Source organism: Taudactylus pleione, unplaced genomic scaffold (genome assembly GCF_031769625.1).
Source record: "Taudactylus pleione unplaced genomic scaffold, aTauple2 ptg000579l, whole genome shotgun sequence".
Taxonomy (NCBI): Eukaryota; Metazoa; Chordata; class Amphibia; order Anura; family Myobatrachidae; genus Taudactylus; species Taudactylus pleione.
In genome coordinates this window covers 7,410,672-7,425,823 of record NW_028284981.1, presented here as the reverse complement: position 1 = coordinate 7,425,823, position 15,152 = coordinate 7,410,672, and positions in this window count along the sequence as shown.

The following is a 15,152-nucleotide window of genomic DNA, read 5'->3' as shown; positions in this document are numbered from 1 at the left end:
GGTCAGACCTTATGCAAGTGTGCGTGATACTTGCTAAGTATTACGGATGTGTGTAAGGTAACGTGGGCGTCCTTAATTAGGATGCGACGGCATTGCGATTGCAATCATTACCATATTTTCGCAGTGAGACTGTGTGCGTAATTGCTGCTGTAACTATCCTTACTGAATCAGGCCCACACTACTATATATTAGAGATGAGCGGTTCGATTGTACTCGGTTACGTTCGGATCTGAAAAGCAGGGTCTTATGTGCTATCCAGCTCTCACATGACTTGGATAACTAATAAGATAAATGCAAACTTGCGGTAATTTGGCAAAAAAGAACTGCTTAGAACCGAACCACTCATCGCTAATCATAGTTGCCTACCTTTGGCTTCTCCTCCCCGGGAGAAGCCTTGGTAGGAGAAGCAGGTGGGCTGTGACGGGGGCGGGCCTGACTGTTCGCGTTATTAAGCCCCGCCCCCTTCATGACAAATTGCTGCGATTGGCTTTAATGTAAATAGGGAGCGGGGCTAAATTACGCGATTAGCTGAGAATCGCGTCATTAAGGCCTGCCCCTACACGGGGACCTGTGATCGCTGTGGAAATTCTCCCCATTCTGCTCACTTCACTAGGAAGTGGGCAGAATGCGGGAGAAGTGCCTACTCTTCCGGGGGGTTACCTAAAAAATCGTGAGCCTCCCGCGAAAACCGGGAGAATAGGCATGTATGTCTCTAATATATATATATTTTTCAAAAGCGTTTCATACTGCGTCACAGGCGCTCTATGTGAAAGCTAAACACTGTTGGTCTAGAAGATAAAATGTGTAACTAGCTAGAAAACTGCCTAATGATCATGTCCAGAGAGTAATTATGAATAGATCCTTCTATAGTGGGACTAAGGACCTCATTCAGACCCGGTTGCAAGCGCTGAGTGCTCGCAACCGGGTTGATGGTTAGGCCCTGTGCACGCGCAGCGGCCGCAAGCCCCGGAGCTCACTACAAAAGGGCCGGCTGTCGATGTTGATTGACAGCTCGGCTCGTTTTGTAGGCGGGGCGGGGGAGTGGCTACACAAACGGAGGCGTTCTTGACGGAACGCTTGCCATTTTGTGGGCAGCCGCACTGACATCAGCAGTGATGTTAGTGGGGAGCTTCCTGCTCGATCAGAGCAGGACGCTCCCTGGGGCTTGCGGTTGCCGAGACCCAACCTTAGGGTCTTGTCGCAAGCCCCGATGGTCGCGATGGTCTTGACCATCGCGACCATCACCCTGGTTGGTCGCTAAGCTGTGGGTAGTAACCCACAACTTAGCTAGTGACCAGGAGGCCGCACTAAAAAAGAAGCGGCCGCCCTCATTCAGAGAGAGCGATCGCTTCTTGCGACCGCCTCTGAATGAGGGCCTAAGGGTATACAGTACATGGTGCACCCCAGGGGTCTGTTGTGCAGACAATACTAATTGTTGTTTATAATACATAAGTAACTCTAATGAACCTAAAATATACTGTAAATAAAATATGTATAATTGGTAGATTTTGAAGTAATCACTTTATTATTTATTAGGAAAAGTGTAATACTATACTATAATGAATGCACCCAGACTCTAGTTTAGTCACGATGTTAGAAGTCATCTTGGTCTAAAGCCTCATGCATTTATATGGTATCAGAGCTCAGTGATTTCTAATACTCATATCATTTACATTATTCCATATACTGTATAATCGATGAAGTTGGGCTTTATAAAAATGTATCTGTGCTTGCAAAATACATAGTACTATGGGCCTGATTCAGACCCACTCGCGAGCGGCTGTCCGCTCGCAAGTGGGTCGATGGTCTGCACTGCGCATGCGCACGACGGAGGGAGCTCCATCGTGCGCATGCGCGAGACGCGACAAGCGAAGGACTTTCCTTCGCTCGTAGTGTCTGATCAAAGGGGGCGTGCTGTCGATGTTGATTGACAGCACGCCCCCTTTGGTGGGCGTGCCTGCGAGATGGAGGCGTTCCCAAGGGAACGCCTACCGTCAGAAGCCGGCCCCACTGACATCACTAGTGATGTGATGTCAGTGGGAGTGATTTTGGCTCTGATAGAGCCAAAATCACTCCTGGTCCTGCGGTTGAAAAACTCAACCGCAGGCTTCTGCTCGCAGTGGCGATGGTCGCGATGGTCAAGACCATCGCGACCATCATCCTGCACGCTCGTATATGCTGTGGGTGGTGACCCACAGCTATACGAGCGTCCAGGAGGACGCTCCATATTTATGGAGGTGGGCCCTGATTCAGAGCGAGCGCTCTGGTCAGAGCGTCCGGCTCTGAATCAGGCCCTATGTATATGTATGTAACTATGTATGCATGTATATATGTATATATATATGTCTATACAGAATGTCTATTTTTACAAAGATACCAAGATACGTTGGTAGACTGCTCAGTATCATGGCAGATGAAGGTCAGTGTGGATATTATATGTAGGGTGATGTATTTGAGGGATATAAATATGCAGTCCACATTTTAGGTGGGCTTAATGATCTCATAGACATTGCTTAGCAATGGCTGCCGGGGTCTTTCAGCTATGCGCCACTGATCTTCCCGATTTCAGTTACTAAGTAACCACAGCCAGCATCACTAAGAAGCAGGTTCTGCTTTTTCTTATAAGGCTGTAGCTTAGGTGGTTCATGATTGGCAGACTGTTTATCCAGGTCTCATCCTATTGATCATTTGAGTTTCATTAGGCTTCCTCTCCTGTACACCTGTGCTTTGCTCTGAAAGAGTATGTTGAACCGGAGTTGTCAGTTTGTGCTTCCTGTTGTAAACCTGGACTCTGTAGTGGACTCTGCTGTTCTCTGCCACCCCTGACCTCAGCTTGGTAATTGATTTATGCTTCTGTTTACAACCTGCCTTGGCCTCTGCCCGATTACTGGATGGTATCCAGACCACTAACTGCTTTGACATAGACCTGATTACTGAACTCTGTTTTGACTGCTACAGGCCTTGACCTCTATTTGTTTACTGTACTCGGTTTTGATTTCTGCCTGTCTTGACCTTGGCCTCTGTATTGGACACTGTTGTTTACCGTTGCCAGCCATTGACTGCTGCTTGCCTATTTATAGTGGACTTTAACCCTATTTATCAGTATCTCTAGATCTACTCTATATCCTGTACACCATCAACATCTATTACACCACACATGATGTCATGACATCACAGGCTCCAGAGCGTCCCAAGGCACCCCCTCAGTTTGTAGATGGTTACCATAGGTGAAGTGGAGGCACCAATCACAGACACTTGCTATGGCCTGATTGGGTCAATCTATGAAAAGGATCTAGGTATACTTGTAGCACATAAGCTCAGCAATAGCACCACTGCAGGATATTATCATATATTAAAAGAAAAATAGTCTCAAGATGGTAAATCATTATTTTACTAATTTATAAGGCACTGATGATGCTCCACCTTTAGGTGGTACACAGTGGCCGACGGGTACACGATATATATCGGCTGTTCAATTGATATGTTGGCCGGTGTGTACCCAGCATTAGAATCAGATTGGTTGGTACTTTCTACAAGGGTGTTAATTACGTAGCATCGGGGCTGAAAAACCTGGCGCTTCTGGTGCTTTTAACGCAGATAGTAAAAGCATTGCCCTGTTAAAAATTGGGCATAAACACAATCAGAAGCTTTGTAAATAAACCCCCAAGTTTTAATAAATCTCACCCAGAATGTGGAGGTGCGACACAAATTAAGTTTTTTCATTTAGCCATGTACTTGGTAAGGAGCAGACGCTAGGGAAATGTAAAGTTGCAGCTTTCCGATGATCATGGTCTGATATATCGTTGGACTGTATTTAAAATCGATATTAATGTTTTGTGTTTAAGAAAAAAAAAAGTAATGATCATTTTTTTTATTAATAAAATCATGCTGGATAAGTAATACATAGATGTTCTTGATCTAATTCAATCATAAAAAAAAACTGACAATTTCTGAGTGTTTTTGGAAAAAAATATTAGCCAGTTAAGTGTTTAAAGTAATAGCAATTTTTGACAGAAGATCCTGGACGCTGGTGAAGTATCCCTTCCTGAATATGGGGGAAACGTCATTTCCCTAGGGACAGGAATATCGTTCGAAAATGAGACACTCGGTGCCTCATACCAGAATAATGTCACTAGCTCCTAATGAATGGCCAGTCTGGGCTGTCACGAATATTTCATCAGGTCCCATAATGGCTGCCTGCACTGTTTGCAGGTGAAAGGTTTAGAACAGCAATCGGTTAAGTTTGGCTGCCTCTGTATCAGCATGTGACATGTACTGTGCCTGCCAGGGACTTGCAGCTGATAAACTCCCATTACAGCAGGAACAGAGGTGGCTGAGATTCTGCAGTGAACAGATAAGAGGTTGGAAAAACAGGATTCAGGGAAGAAGAGCACAGGGAGGAGTGTGAGGATGATGGCAAACACAGACGGGGAAGTGCTAACTAGATGTGGTGTGATGCGGAATACAGAGAGAAAGGCAAATGGTGAGAAGCAGCCTGCAGAGACCGTCTCCATGAGGTCTAGGAGCGGGGACAAACCATTGTGCTAATCATGAACAAACAGCACTGAGATTAAAGTGCACAAGTGCATAATACTTGCTCCACAAATGTCCAGTGGCAATAGGACAGCAGAAGCTGATGAACAGGAACCTTCATGAAAGTGTTCAATGTTCAGGGGGAGATGTACTAAGCTCTGAAAAGTGATAAAGTGCAGAGTGATAAACGAGCAGCCACTCAGCTCCCAACTGTCATGTTACAGGCTGTGTTTGAAAAATGACATTTGGGAGCTGATTGGCTGGTGGTTTATCACTCTGCACTTTATCACTTTTCAGAGCTTAGTACATCTGGCCCCCAGTCTTCTATACGTATTCATACAGTACATTGGATCAAATAGAGGTGGAAGCAAATCGGTTCTGTGCTGTGTCTTCAGTCGCAGCGGATCTGAGGTGATATGCAAATGCCGCAGCAGCCATCTTCTATAATGAGATGCCCACCGGCGGCTGCTCAGATCTGCCTCTTGCGTCCTAAGATGCCTCATCGGACGAACATCGGGAACATCATTTTCACAATCGGACCTCTGAGCAACTCTATGGTTGCTCAGGATGTCCATCGCAACTGAGACGCTGGGACCAGGACCAAAATGATTGTGACACACCTACGTTTTAGTCACCAATCCCCATTACCTCCCCCCAAAAAGTTGCTGGCTGTCAATCAAACTGCGCCTAAAACCACACTGCGCACAAGACAAAACATCATTCAGTTGTGAAAGTATCAAAACTGTGGCCACCTCTGAATCAGACCCATTGTGTCATTGTGTAATATTATATACTCATTGTATCTCTAGTATTTAGGACTTGTATGATATTTTAAGTTGTCATTTTTACAGTAAAAATATTTTCAGAGCACTTTAGTTGGTTCGTGCATAAATAATCCCTTATCTTCTTTAAAAGTATTATAATGAAATATACCAAGCTTATTGAGACAAACTTTAATACTCACCTCTAGGAGTAAGAGTATAGTACACTCATTTCCTCTGAGATGCTTAAAAAGGATGTTCCCTGTAGGATATTTTCCCCTAAGATCGGTCTCCTCCTAAATTATTTAACATTACTGTGGAAATCCCTATCAGGGAATCCCTACTGTTCTAGAAATAAATGGTGCCTTCTCCAAGTCATCTTTACATTCTTCCGAGTTTAGGTTACTAATCTGTCAGACTGTGAAAGGAGATTTGTATATATTTTTTTTTTAAGTAAATATTTTATTATTGAATCACCATGGAAGCAAAATATACATATTGTAACTAATATCATAACAGTTGATCATTAAATAAAATGAACAATCACATCAATTTACATCTAGTTTGTGTATATTAAAATAATTTGTAGATATATAAAAAATAAACATAGATATTTCAATAATACAGATAAATCTCTGATGAGACCAAAAACTTGTAAAATATAAAACAATGATACTTGTTGTACTCTTATTCATCGTTGTAACAGTATATATAGCATTCCAACCATCTAAACCAGAAAGGAAAGGAAAGCGGCCACGGGGACAAGACGCCAAGGGGGGAGGACGGGGGGGGGGGCGGCAGTAACTAGTAGGCTCAGGTGAACAAAGCATACTCCCATAAGAGTCCAACCTAAGTGGATGGTCCACAGATATGGTTCGGTAACAATACCATTGGGTAAATTTGGCTGATTCATACATTCTATGAGGTCTATTTACTAAGCAGTGCTAGGAGACAGAGTGAAAAGTGATAAGAAAGTGATAATGTGCCAGCCAATCAGCTCCCAACTGTCATCTCACAGGCTGTGTTTGAAAAATGACAGTTGGGAGCTGATTGGCTGGCACCTTATCACTTTCTTATCACTTTTCACTCTGTCTCCTAACACTGCTTAGTAAATAGACCCCTGTATCTCTGAGCTAAGGTCGGGGTGCCTATGTAACTCTCTCAAGTTAAGAAAAATTTTTCTACACAAGTCTCTTTCTCTATTATTGTCTCCATCCAATCCATGTTAAATACATGAAAGAGTTTTTCCTTAAAAAGACGCAATGTAGGTGGAGAGGTTTCAATCCATGTCTGGAGTATTGTCTTACGAGCCACCGCACTAATAATGAGCAGAAGACTCTTACAACCCCTCGCCACTCGCTGACCTTCCGGAAGTATCCCAAACAGAGCCCATATATCCGTGAGTGGTAGGAGATTTGTATATTTAACGTAAACTGTATTGCTGGCTTTTTGGTCATTTTCAAAGACAATAAAGGTCTTTTGTGAACCTTAACACATGGCATTATATTTTGCACATACATCATATACAGTTGTGACCTAATATAGAAAAAAGGCATTATGCCTCACAATTATAGCGCTAAAAGCCAGAAGTCGGGAGACATCTAGACAGGTAGCATACTTAGTGACCCAGGTCTGTTGCTCTGGAAGTGAGGAGCCAGGTACTGTAGGAGAAAGGCTGAGTGTCTGACAGTACTGGGATAATAAGGTCAGACATTTGACAGGATCGCTGACAGTATATGGAGACTAATGGTCCTCGTTGATAACTGTACTACTGTAAAATTTGGAGGTAATATTTATCCACATAGGGGTTCTTTCATTATGTTAATTATTGGGGGTAGAGCATCTCCTGATAATTAAATATCTAACTCGCTGTGTGTAGCAGCGGTTGATGCCAATTCACTGGAGCAATTCAACATTGCTCTGGTGCGGGAGACATCTGAACCGAAAATCAGCAATCTCTGCGATCCCCTTCACTGAAATTTAGCACTGCCGAGTCTGACTAGGCAGTGCTAGTGCGCCTGTGTGAACTGGGCTTCACACAGCCACACAAAGTCCTAGCGTCTGGCAGAAGTAGCCGGACAAGGGCGGAGGGATCCGAAAGGATCCCTCTTCGCAACCCGGGACTCCTTCCCATAGGGCAGGGCTGGGGAACCTTTTTTCTGCCGAGGGCCATTTTGATATATATATATAACATTATTTGCGGGGTCGGGTGCAGGCCATGCCCCCTCCGTGTGACGGCATGCGAGAGCGGGGCCAAAATCGGCGATGATCACAGCAATGCCCGAAGCATCCTGAGGATGCTCCGGGGAGCTGTAAGGGCAGCGGGGTGACCGTTTGAAGCGTCCAGGCAGCACTACTGCATAGATTCAGGCTTCTAGGCACCCTGCTATCCAGATGAGGCTAGCAGAAAAAAGCTCAGAGGGCCAGACCAAAATGATTCCGCGGGCCTTATACGACCCCCAGGCCTGAGGTTCCCCATCCCTGCCATAGGGAAAGAGGGGAGTGTGAGAGGAAATGAAGATGACGAATGCTCCCGCAGTCAAGCTCCAAAACTACTGTATTTTCGGAGCTTGATGAATTTAGGTCCCCATACTAGTGTATGGGGACAGCAGGCCATATCGAGGCTCATAGGTATGCAGGAGATATCAGTGATCTCTGCTGCAATACATTTATGATGAATGGCCCCGATCCTTAATTTCTACAAAAGTAGGTGAAAATTTTAATTTTTACCTGCCTTTGTAGAAATTAAGTTATGATGAATGGACCCTATAGTGTTTTTGTTTGGAAATAACATTAGTAGTGAGGAATGTACTTTCTGGACATTTGTTTTATATATATGAAACTGTAGCTTGGTAATGTCTAAGAAATTAGGTAACTTAAAGGGGTACAGAAAAACAAAGAAACTGGGAGCGCTGAGATCACCAAGAAAAGTATTTATTATCCCAAAATAGATAAAATGATTAAAAGCAAAAATTCAAGACATATAAAAAAACTGAGATAGTAAAACCTTAATCAAAATGCATGATAATATATAAAATATCTGAAATTTATATTGACAAAGGAATACAAAGAAAAGAAAACAATATAAAGATCAATCAGGAAGGGATATCCCAAAAAAATCTGAATGAGAACAAGATAATCTCATCCAACTTGATTCAATATTTTGTTCAATGTAACACTTGATGTAAAAAATACCATATAGAGTATTACTTGAAATATACACAAGTTGAGAAATACAAAACACAAAAAAATAGTCACCTAATTATTAGTCCAGTTGCAAATGCGTGCATACAATGCGCATTTTAGACAGTTTGCATAATGCAACTCGATTCGGGTGGTATACAATATATAGTCTTAGATGTACAGATCACATCTGTGAAAATTTACCTGTAATTTACCAGTTTGTAACTGCAAAGACCCCCGTAGTGGAATCCAGAGTTCATCAGCATGCGGGGGTTGAGAAACCAACGCGTTTCTCAGCCAAAACGACCGTCTGTTTCTTTAGAGGTGTAGACAGTCATTTTGGCTGAGAAATGCGTTAGTTTCTCAACACCCACATGCTGATGACCTCTGGATAATCATATTCATCTATTTTGAGACACAGCTGACTGTGACTTTCTGGAACAACAATGGATTTAGGATGGGGGCTTTGCAGGAGCTTTGACTTGATGGATCCGAAAAAAAATCATACTGCAAAGTCGGCAATGGCCCCAGATTTGGGGAAGGCGGGACAAAGCTCACAATGTGCCTGATTGCATGCAGCAGCGTATGTGAGCGAGTCTAATGAGTTTTTGCAAACTGTGGCCCTCATTCAGAGCCGTACGCTCTGAGCAGAGCGCACGCTCTGAATGAGGGCCGCCCTCCATAATTATGGAGCGTCCTCCTGGACGCTCGTATAGCTGTGGGTCACCACCCACAGCCTATACGAGTGTGCAGTTTGATGGCCACGATGGTCTTGACCATCGCGACCATCGCCACTGCGAGCCGGAGCCTGCGGTTGAGTTTTTCAACCGCAAGGCCCGGAGTGATTTTGGCTCTATCAGAGCCAAAATCACTCCCACTGACATCACTAGTGATGTCAGTGGGCCGGCTTCTGACGGTAGGCGTTCCCTTGGGAACGCCCCCGTCAGGGAGGCACGCCCCCGGCACGCCCACCAAAGGGGGCGTGCTGTCAATCAACATCGACAGCACGCCCCCTTTGATCAGACACAACGAGCGAAGGAAAGTCCTTCGCTCGTCGCGTCTGGCGCATGCGCACGACGGAGCTCCCGCCGTCGTGCGCATGCGCAGTGCACAACATCGACCCACTTGCGAGCGGACAGCCGCTTGCGAGTGGGTCTGAATCAGGCCCTGTGTCCGCGCTGCAGTGAATATACGCATCTTTGCAGATCCAGAATGGGATCTCGGCTATTTCTTTGCGGCCACTAAATCAGTGGCTCTGGCTGGAAACTGAGCGACAATGGGAACGCACGCAAGAAAACCGTTCCGTGGTAGCGTCATGAAAGCATTGTGATTGCATAGCCAGAGTTCCGTATTATTCTCAGGTATCTCTTACACCCAGTATAGGCTAGGTGTAAGTCCTGATAGTAGTGATGACGGGCACCTCTGTTAGTGGAAATAGTGGGGCGGCACAATACGTACGCATGAAGCCGTGCATATGGGCACATTAAAATTCTTTTAGCAAAATATCTATATTTCCAATGTGGCACACACTGCGCTTCATGCAAGGATCAGGCCTAATGTAGCTAAGGATCAGGCCTAATGTAGCTAAGGATCAGGCCTAATTTATTCTTGAGTGAAACATCTGCTCTCAGGTTCTTGGATCCTGGTTTGTAATAATTTAAAAGTTGAAATGTTAGAAGGATAACAACCATCCTACCCGTTGAGGATTCAATCTCTTGGCTGCTTCAATATATTCAAAGCTTTTACGTTCGGTGTAAACCATGAGAATGTCTGAAGCTCCTTCTATCCAGCGTCTCGATTTATTAGCCAACAGTGGAGGATTCCCAATATCATAATTGGCCTCCGAGGAAGAGAATTACCTGGAAAAATAAGCACAGGGATGTAATTTTTTATGAGTTTTGGGACGGACATGCTCAGGTTCCAACTTCAGATGTGTTAACTTCAATAATGAGTGAACGGTATACATTAGGGTGTTGGAAGTTCTGGACCTGTAACAAAGGCTGATTTTAACTTGCCGAAAGCAAGTAAAGCTTCTGGGGACCATAATGAAGGACTAGCTCCTTTTTGGTTAGTGCACTAATTGGTGCGACAATAGTTGAAAATCCCTTGATAAATTGCCTATAGTAATTGGAAAATCCTTAGGGTGTCTGTGCAGATTTTTAATTCATAGGACGAACCCAGACTATAATTGCTTGGACCATAACTAGATCCTTATAAAAACCTTCTTTAGGAATAATATGAACCAGGAAACCTTAAGGGACTTCAAAAAGGCACATTTTTTGTAACTTGGCAAAGAAAACCTCTCTATATTCCTAAACCCAGGATTACACGTCCACACTCTACAGTGTTCTGTCAAACATGAGGCACAAATCCATATTCTATCGAGTGACATTACCAGAAATTTACTGAAAACTTCTCAAAAATTTTTGTTTGCAAAATCCTCAAAAATGGCCGGAGCATTATTAACCATAAATGGCACAAACAAATATTAATTTTGGCTCCCCATGGAACGGATAGGCATCTTCCTTTTGTCTCCCTAACTAATCCATACAAAATTGCTTTTAGAAAATGTGGTGCTTCCTTTTATTTGGCCAAAAGGTTTTGATCTTAAAAGAAGAAGAATCTAATTCTTTACAGTGATATTATAAAGATGTCTCAACTCCCCCAGCATTCTTGGGGGTATGTTTACTAAAGTGTGGGTTTTTAGAATTGGAGATGTTGCCCATAGCAACCAATCAGATTCTAGCTATTATTTTCTAGAAGATACTAGATGAATGATAAGTAGAATATGATTGGTTGCTATGGACAACAACTCCACTTCTAAAAAACCTGCATGTTAGTAAATTTACCCAGTGGACACAAAAATACGATCCACACAATCAGTGGTCAGATAAATCCTCTTTATATACTCTGATATACTGTACACTATTAAAGGTAAGTCCTAGATAAATGTATATAATGTGTCGGTATTAGGGATGTTAGGGACCCATCTGATGAGGTTCACCTTGACGTGGTAGGTGGGCAAACATCTTTGGCCAAACATGTACTAAGATAAGAACCTTATTATAAAACCATGTTAGTTGTTACAGTTTATTATATATATTTGATAATCAGTATTCTTAGTGCTTAGAGTGTGCATCTGCATTTTCCCCTTTTTTCTGTATTAGAACTACAGGTCTCAACATGGTAGCACCTCTTATTATGTTTAAATTAGGATGTGCAGCCCAGCCCTCCTTTTTCATACTCTGATAAATATAATTTTTCAGAGTTATGCTTCCTGACGGCTCTCGGGGCCCATTTTTCTAGAAATGTAAATATTAGGGCATCGCACGACCTATAAGGTGATAATATCTCTGGAGATCGGCTACTAAAAACATCAGAGAAACCTGATCATTTACAGATAACTCTTCTAAACACATGGAAGCAATACGAAATGGAAAAAAATAATGCATTTTATAATATGCCCAATACTTCAACCATAAGCCAGTGCCAAAGGAAAATTAGGTTAGGAAATTAAATAATTATTATTTTTTTTTGCCACCAACAACAAAAGTCACATCTGGGGTAGTAAAAAAAACCCACTCCATTAAATGTGTCTCATCTAGGGCTTAGGGCGGTATGTACTAAGCATCACATTCCAATTGATCCCTCTCAGGGGGCATCCCGAAAAGAAGCTCATAGGCTTCTACTGGGTAACGGGTCAAATGCATTCTGGGTCGAATGCATTCCGGTGCTTAGTATATTTGAGAAATGCGGTAAAACACCCCAAAACAGCATTTTCGGGAATTTTACCGCATTTTTGAGCTTAGTACATCCTGCCCCTAGAGTGTACATTTTAACAGGGGAATCTGGAAGAACAAAAAGCAAAAGTGAAAATTAAAAAAATGTGCAAACTAAAAAAGAAATTGTTAGTGGCGCCTTATTAATGACAGGCAAAGCAAGATTTAGATGATAAATTGGCATGAAATTCAGTTGGTAATAACAAGTTATGTTATTTAAAAAATGTCTGCTTGCCCACACGAGATTCTCCAGGCCTATGGTGTTGAGATTTGCTTGTGTGTTTGGGCAGTTCTTTGCAAGGTGATTATTTCTTCCATAGTACAAAGAACCAGAGATTGTTTCTCCTCAGGTGTTAATTTCAAGGCCCGTTCTGCATTGTCTCTTCATGAATAGTGCCTGGAATAGGTATAGAGATTGTGTGAGAAAGAGTATTTGGCAAACACGTTCGTCTCTTTTCCCTGTTCAACTGTTCAATAGATAGTTTTCTAGTTTAGACCAAATATTCACAGGTAGGGTATTTACCAAGTAATGCTTGAGACCCAAAGCCAGAATTCTGCACTGAATTCTTCTGTGGGCTTTTTTTGCCTTGTCTAGGTGTCTTTTATGGGGATGTAGTTAATATCCCGAAGATCGGGATGTCGGCTGCCGGAATCCCGATCAAAAGGAGGCCGTGGCACGGTAAGTACCAACCACGGGGGGTGGGGGTTAGGTTTGGTCACTCCAGGGGGGGTACTTAGGGTTAGGATGTGGGAGGGGGAAGGTAAGGGTTAGGCTCCAGACAGGGGGGGTTAGGTTCAGGCACCACCGGGGGGGGGGGGAGGTTAGGGTTAGGCACTAAGGGGGGAGAGTTAGGTTTAGGCACTTACCGGGAGGGTTAGGGTGCGGGGTAGGGAGGGTTAGTGTTAGAGGGTAAATAGGACAGGGGAACATTACTTATCATTCCCCTGTTGGGATTCGAACCATTGGGATGCCGCTGTCAGTTTACTGACAGCTGGCATCTCCTCCGTCGGTATTTCATACCGATTCCCTTTTATGGTCCCATTAGTTGGTCTACTGAATTTGCCGTGAATTCCAGGACTAAATCTTGAGATGAAGTCTTGTGGCATCATCCTAGTGGAAAGATCACTTAACTATTCAAACATAATAGTGAATAGCTTTGCTATCAAAACAAAAGTAAAACAAAATTATGTGTAAGAGTATCTTATATATGCCTTGCATAAACTAGAAGCACATGCTACTAGCGTAGTGCTGCAAACTTCTTGCTATTAGGCCCATGTGAAATCATCTAAATAAAAATATTATAAAAATAAGGATGTCACATACTAAATTTAGAATTTAGGAAAAGCCAAGATTTTCCAAGTAAAGTTAAAATGTAGTACGTAAAGGTCACGCGCTAATACGTAAAGGTTCCGCAGATCTCACATCCGCTTTCCTCAGGCTAGACAACAATCTTTACTTTTCCTACATTGGCCATACAGTATCTGACATTCTTATTTAATTTTTATTTACTGTAGTCGATTTCACTTGGGAATTTTTTGATACATCATACATATGATTATTTTAGGTGTACCTATTCTCTTTTTATTCATTACCAATATGGACTTATATAACTAAATAAATGTGGTAGTGCTTCTGTATAACAATGTAAATAAAGGGAGCCTCTTGCATTTTCGGGGCATTAACATCCTTTATGATCTTGGGATCAGCTGAGGAGCATATCAACAATCAACATCAAATTATACAAATTAATGTCCAAGGAGCACTTTCACCCACTAGGTGAGTGAAACACGGTGGTGCAATGCCTCACAGCACTGAGGTCTTGTGTTTAAATCCCACCAAGGCCCTATCTGGGTGGAGTTTGTATGTTCTCCATGTGGGTTCTTCTGTTTTCTCCCAACAATCCAAAAACACAGAAAAAGAAATAGAATCTGGAGCTGAAATTAGCACTGCTGAATTTAAGGCTCACAGGGGCCCATTTATCAAAGTTAATTTGAGGTAAATTCCCCAAAAACACCTGTTTTCGGGGGTTTACCTCAAATATTAAGTATCCCACGGATGTATGAAAGAGGGGACGCAGCAGGTATCTCCGATACCTGCTGCGATCCCTCCATTGCCGCCCGCAGCCGCCTCCCCCATAGGTTTCTATGGGGGATGCGATGCTGCCAAATGTATCAATATCGGGAATGCGAAGCATTCCCGATATTGGCCCCAGCAGCTAACGCTATCTGAAGATAGCGTTAGCCGCTGTAGTCTATGGAGACTTACCGCATTTCAGCCGGCGGAGGGATCTCCCTGATCCCTCCGCCGGCAATGGGCGCCGCTCATGTGCAGTTCGCGGAACTGCGCATACGCAGCAGTCCCGCATGCACTCCGGCCACATCGCAGGGACGGGCTCCTTTTGGAGCCCGTCTCCCTGCATGTGCCGGATAGTACATTCAGCTGGTATGATCGCATTTTGCAATGCGATCATGGGCGGTACTGGATGCCCTGATCGCATTGCAAAATGCGATCATTAATAAATGGGCCCCTCAGACTGCTGCTATCACATCAGGATAGGTTATACCTTTCCTACCAAACACAGAAAAGAATATTACAGATAAAGAAATGAAGCGCTGTCTGTATGACCAAATGTAAAAAAATATTTTAATCACAAATAAAAAGTAAGATCTATGCTCAGATCGACCTGATGACATCAATGGGACCTTATTGAATATGTCCTCTTCTAAATAGCTGATTCATAAATAATTAAAAAATAGTATAGAGCCCGATCTTAAACACAGCTGAAACTGAATGCATGCATGTTGTGTCCAAAATTATTAGGCAGTTAAACACACAGTGTGAACTGAGGGCCTGATTGCCTGCTAATTTGAGTGACAGGATGAGGCGTTTGTGGGT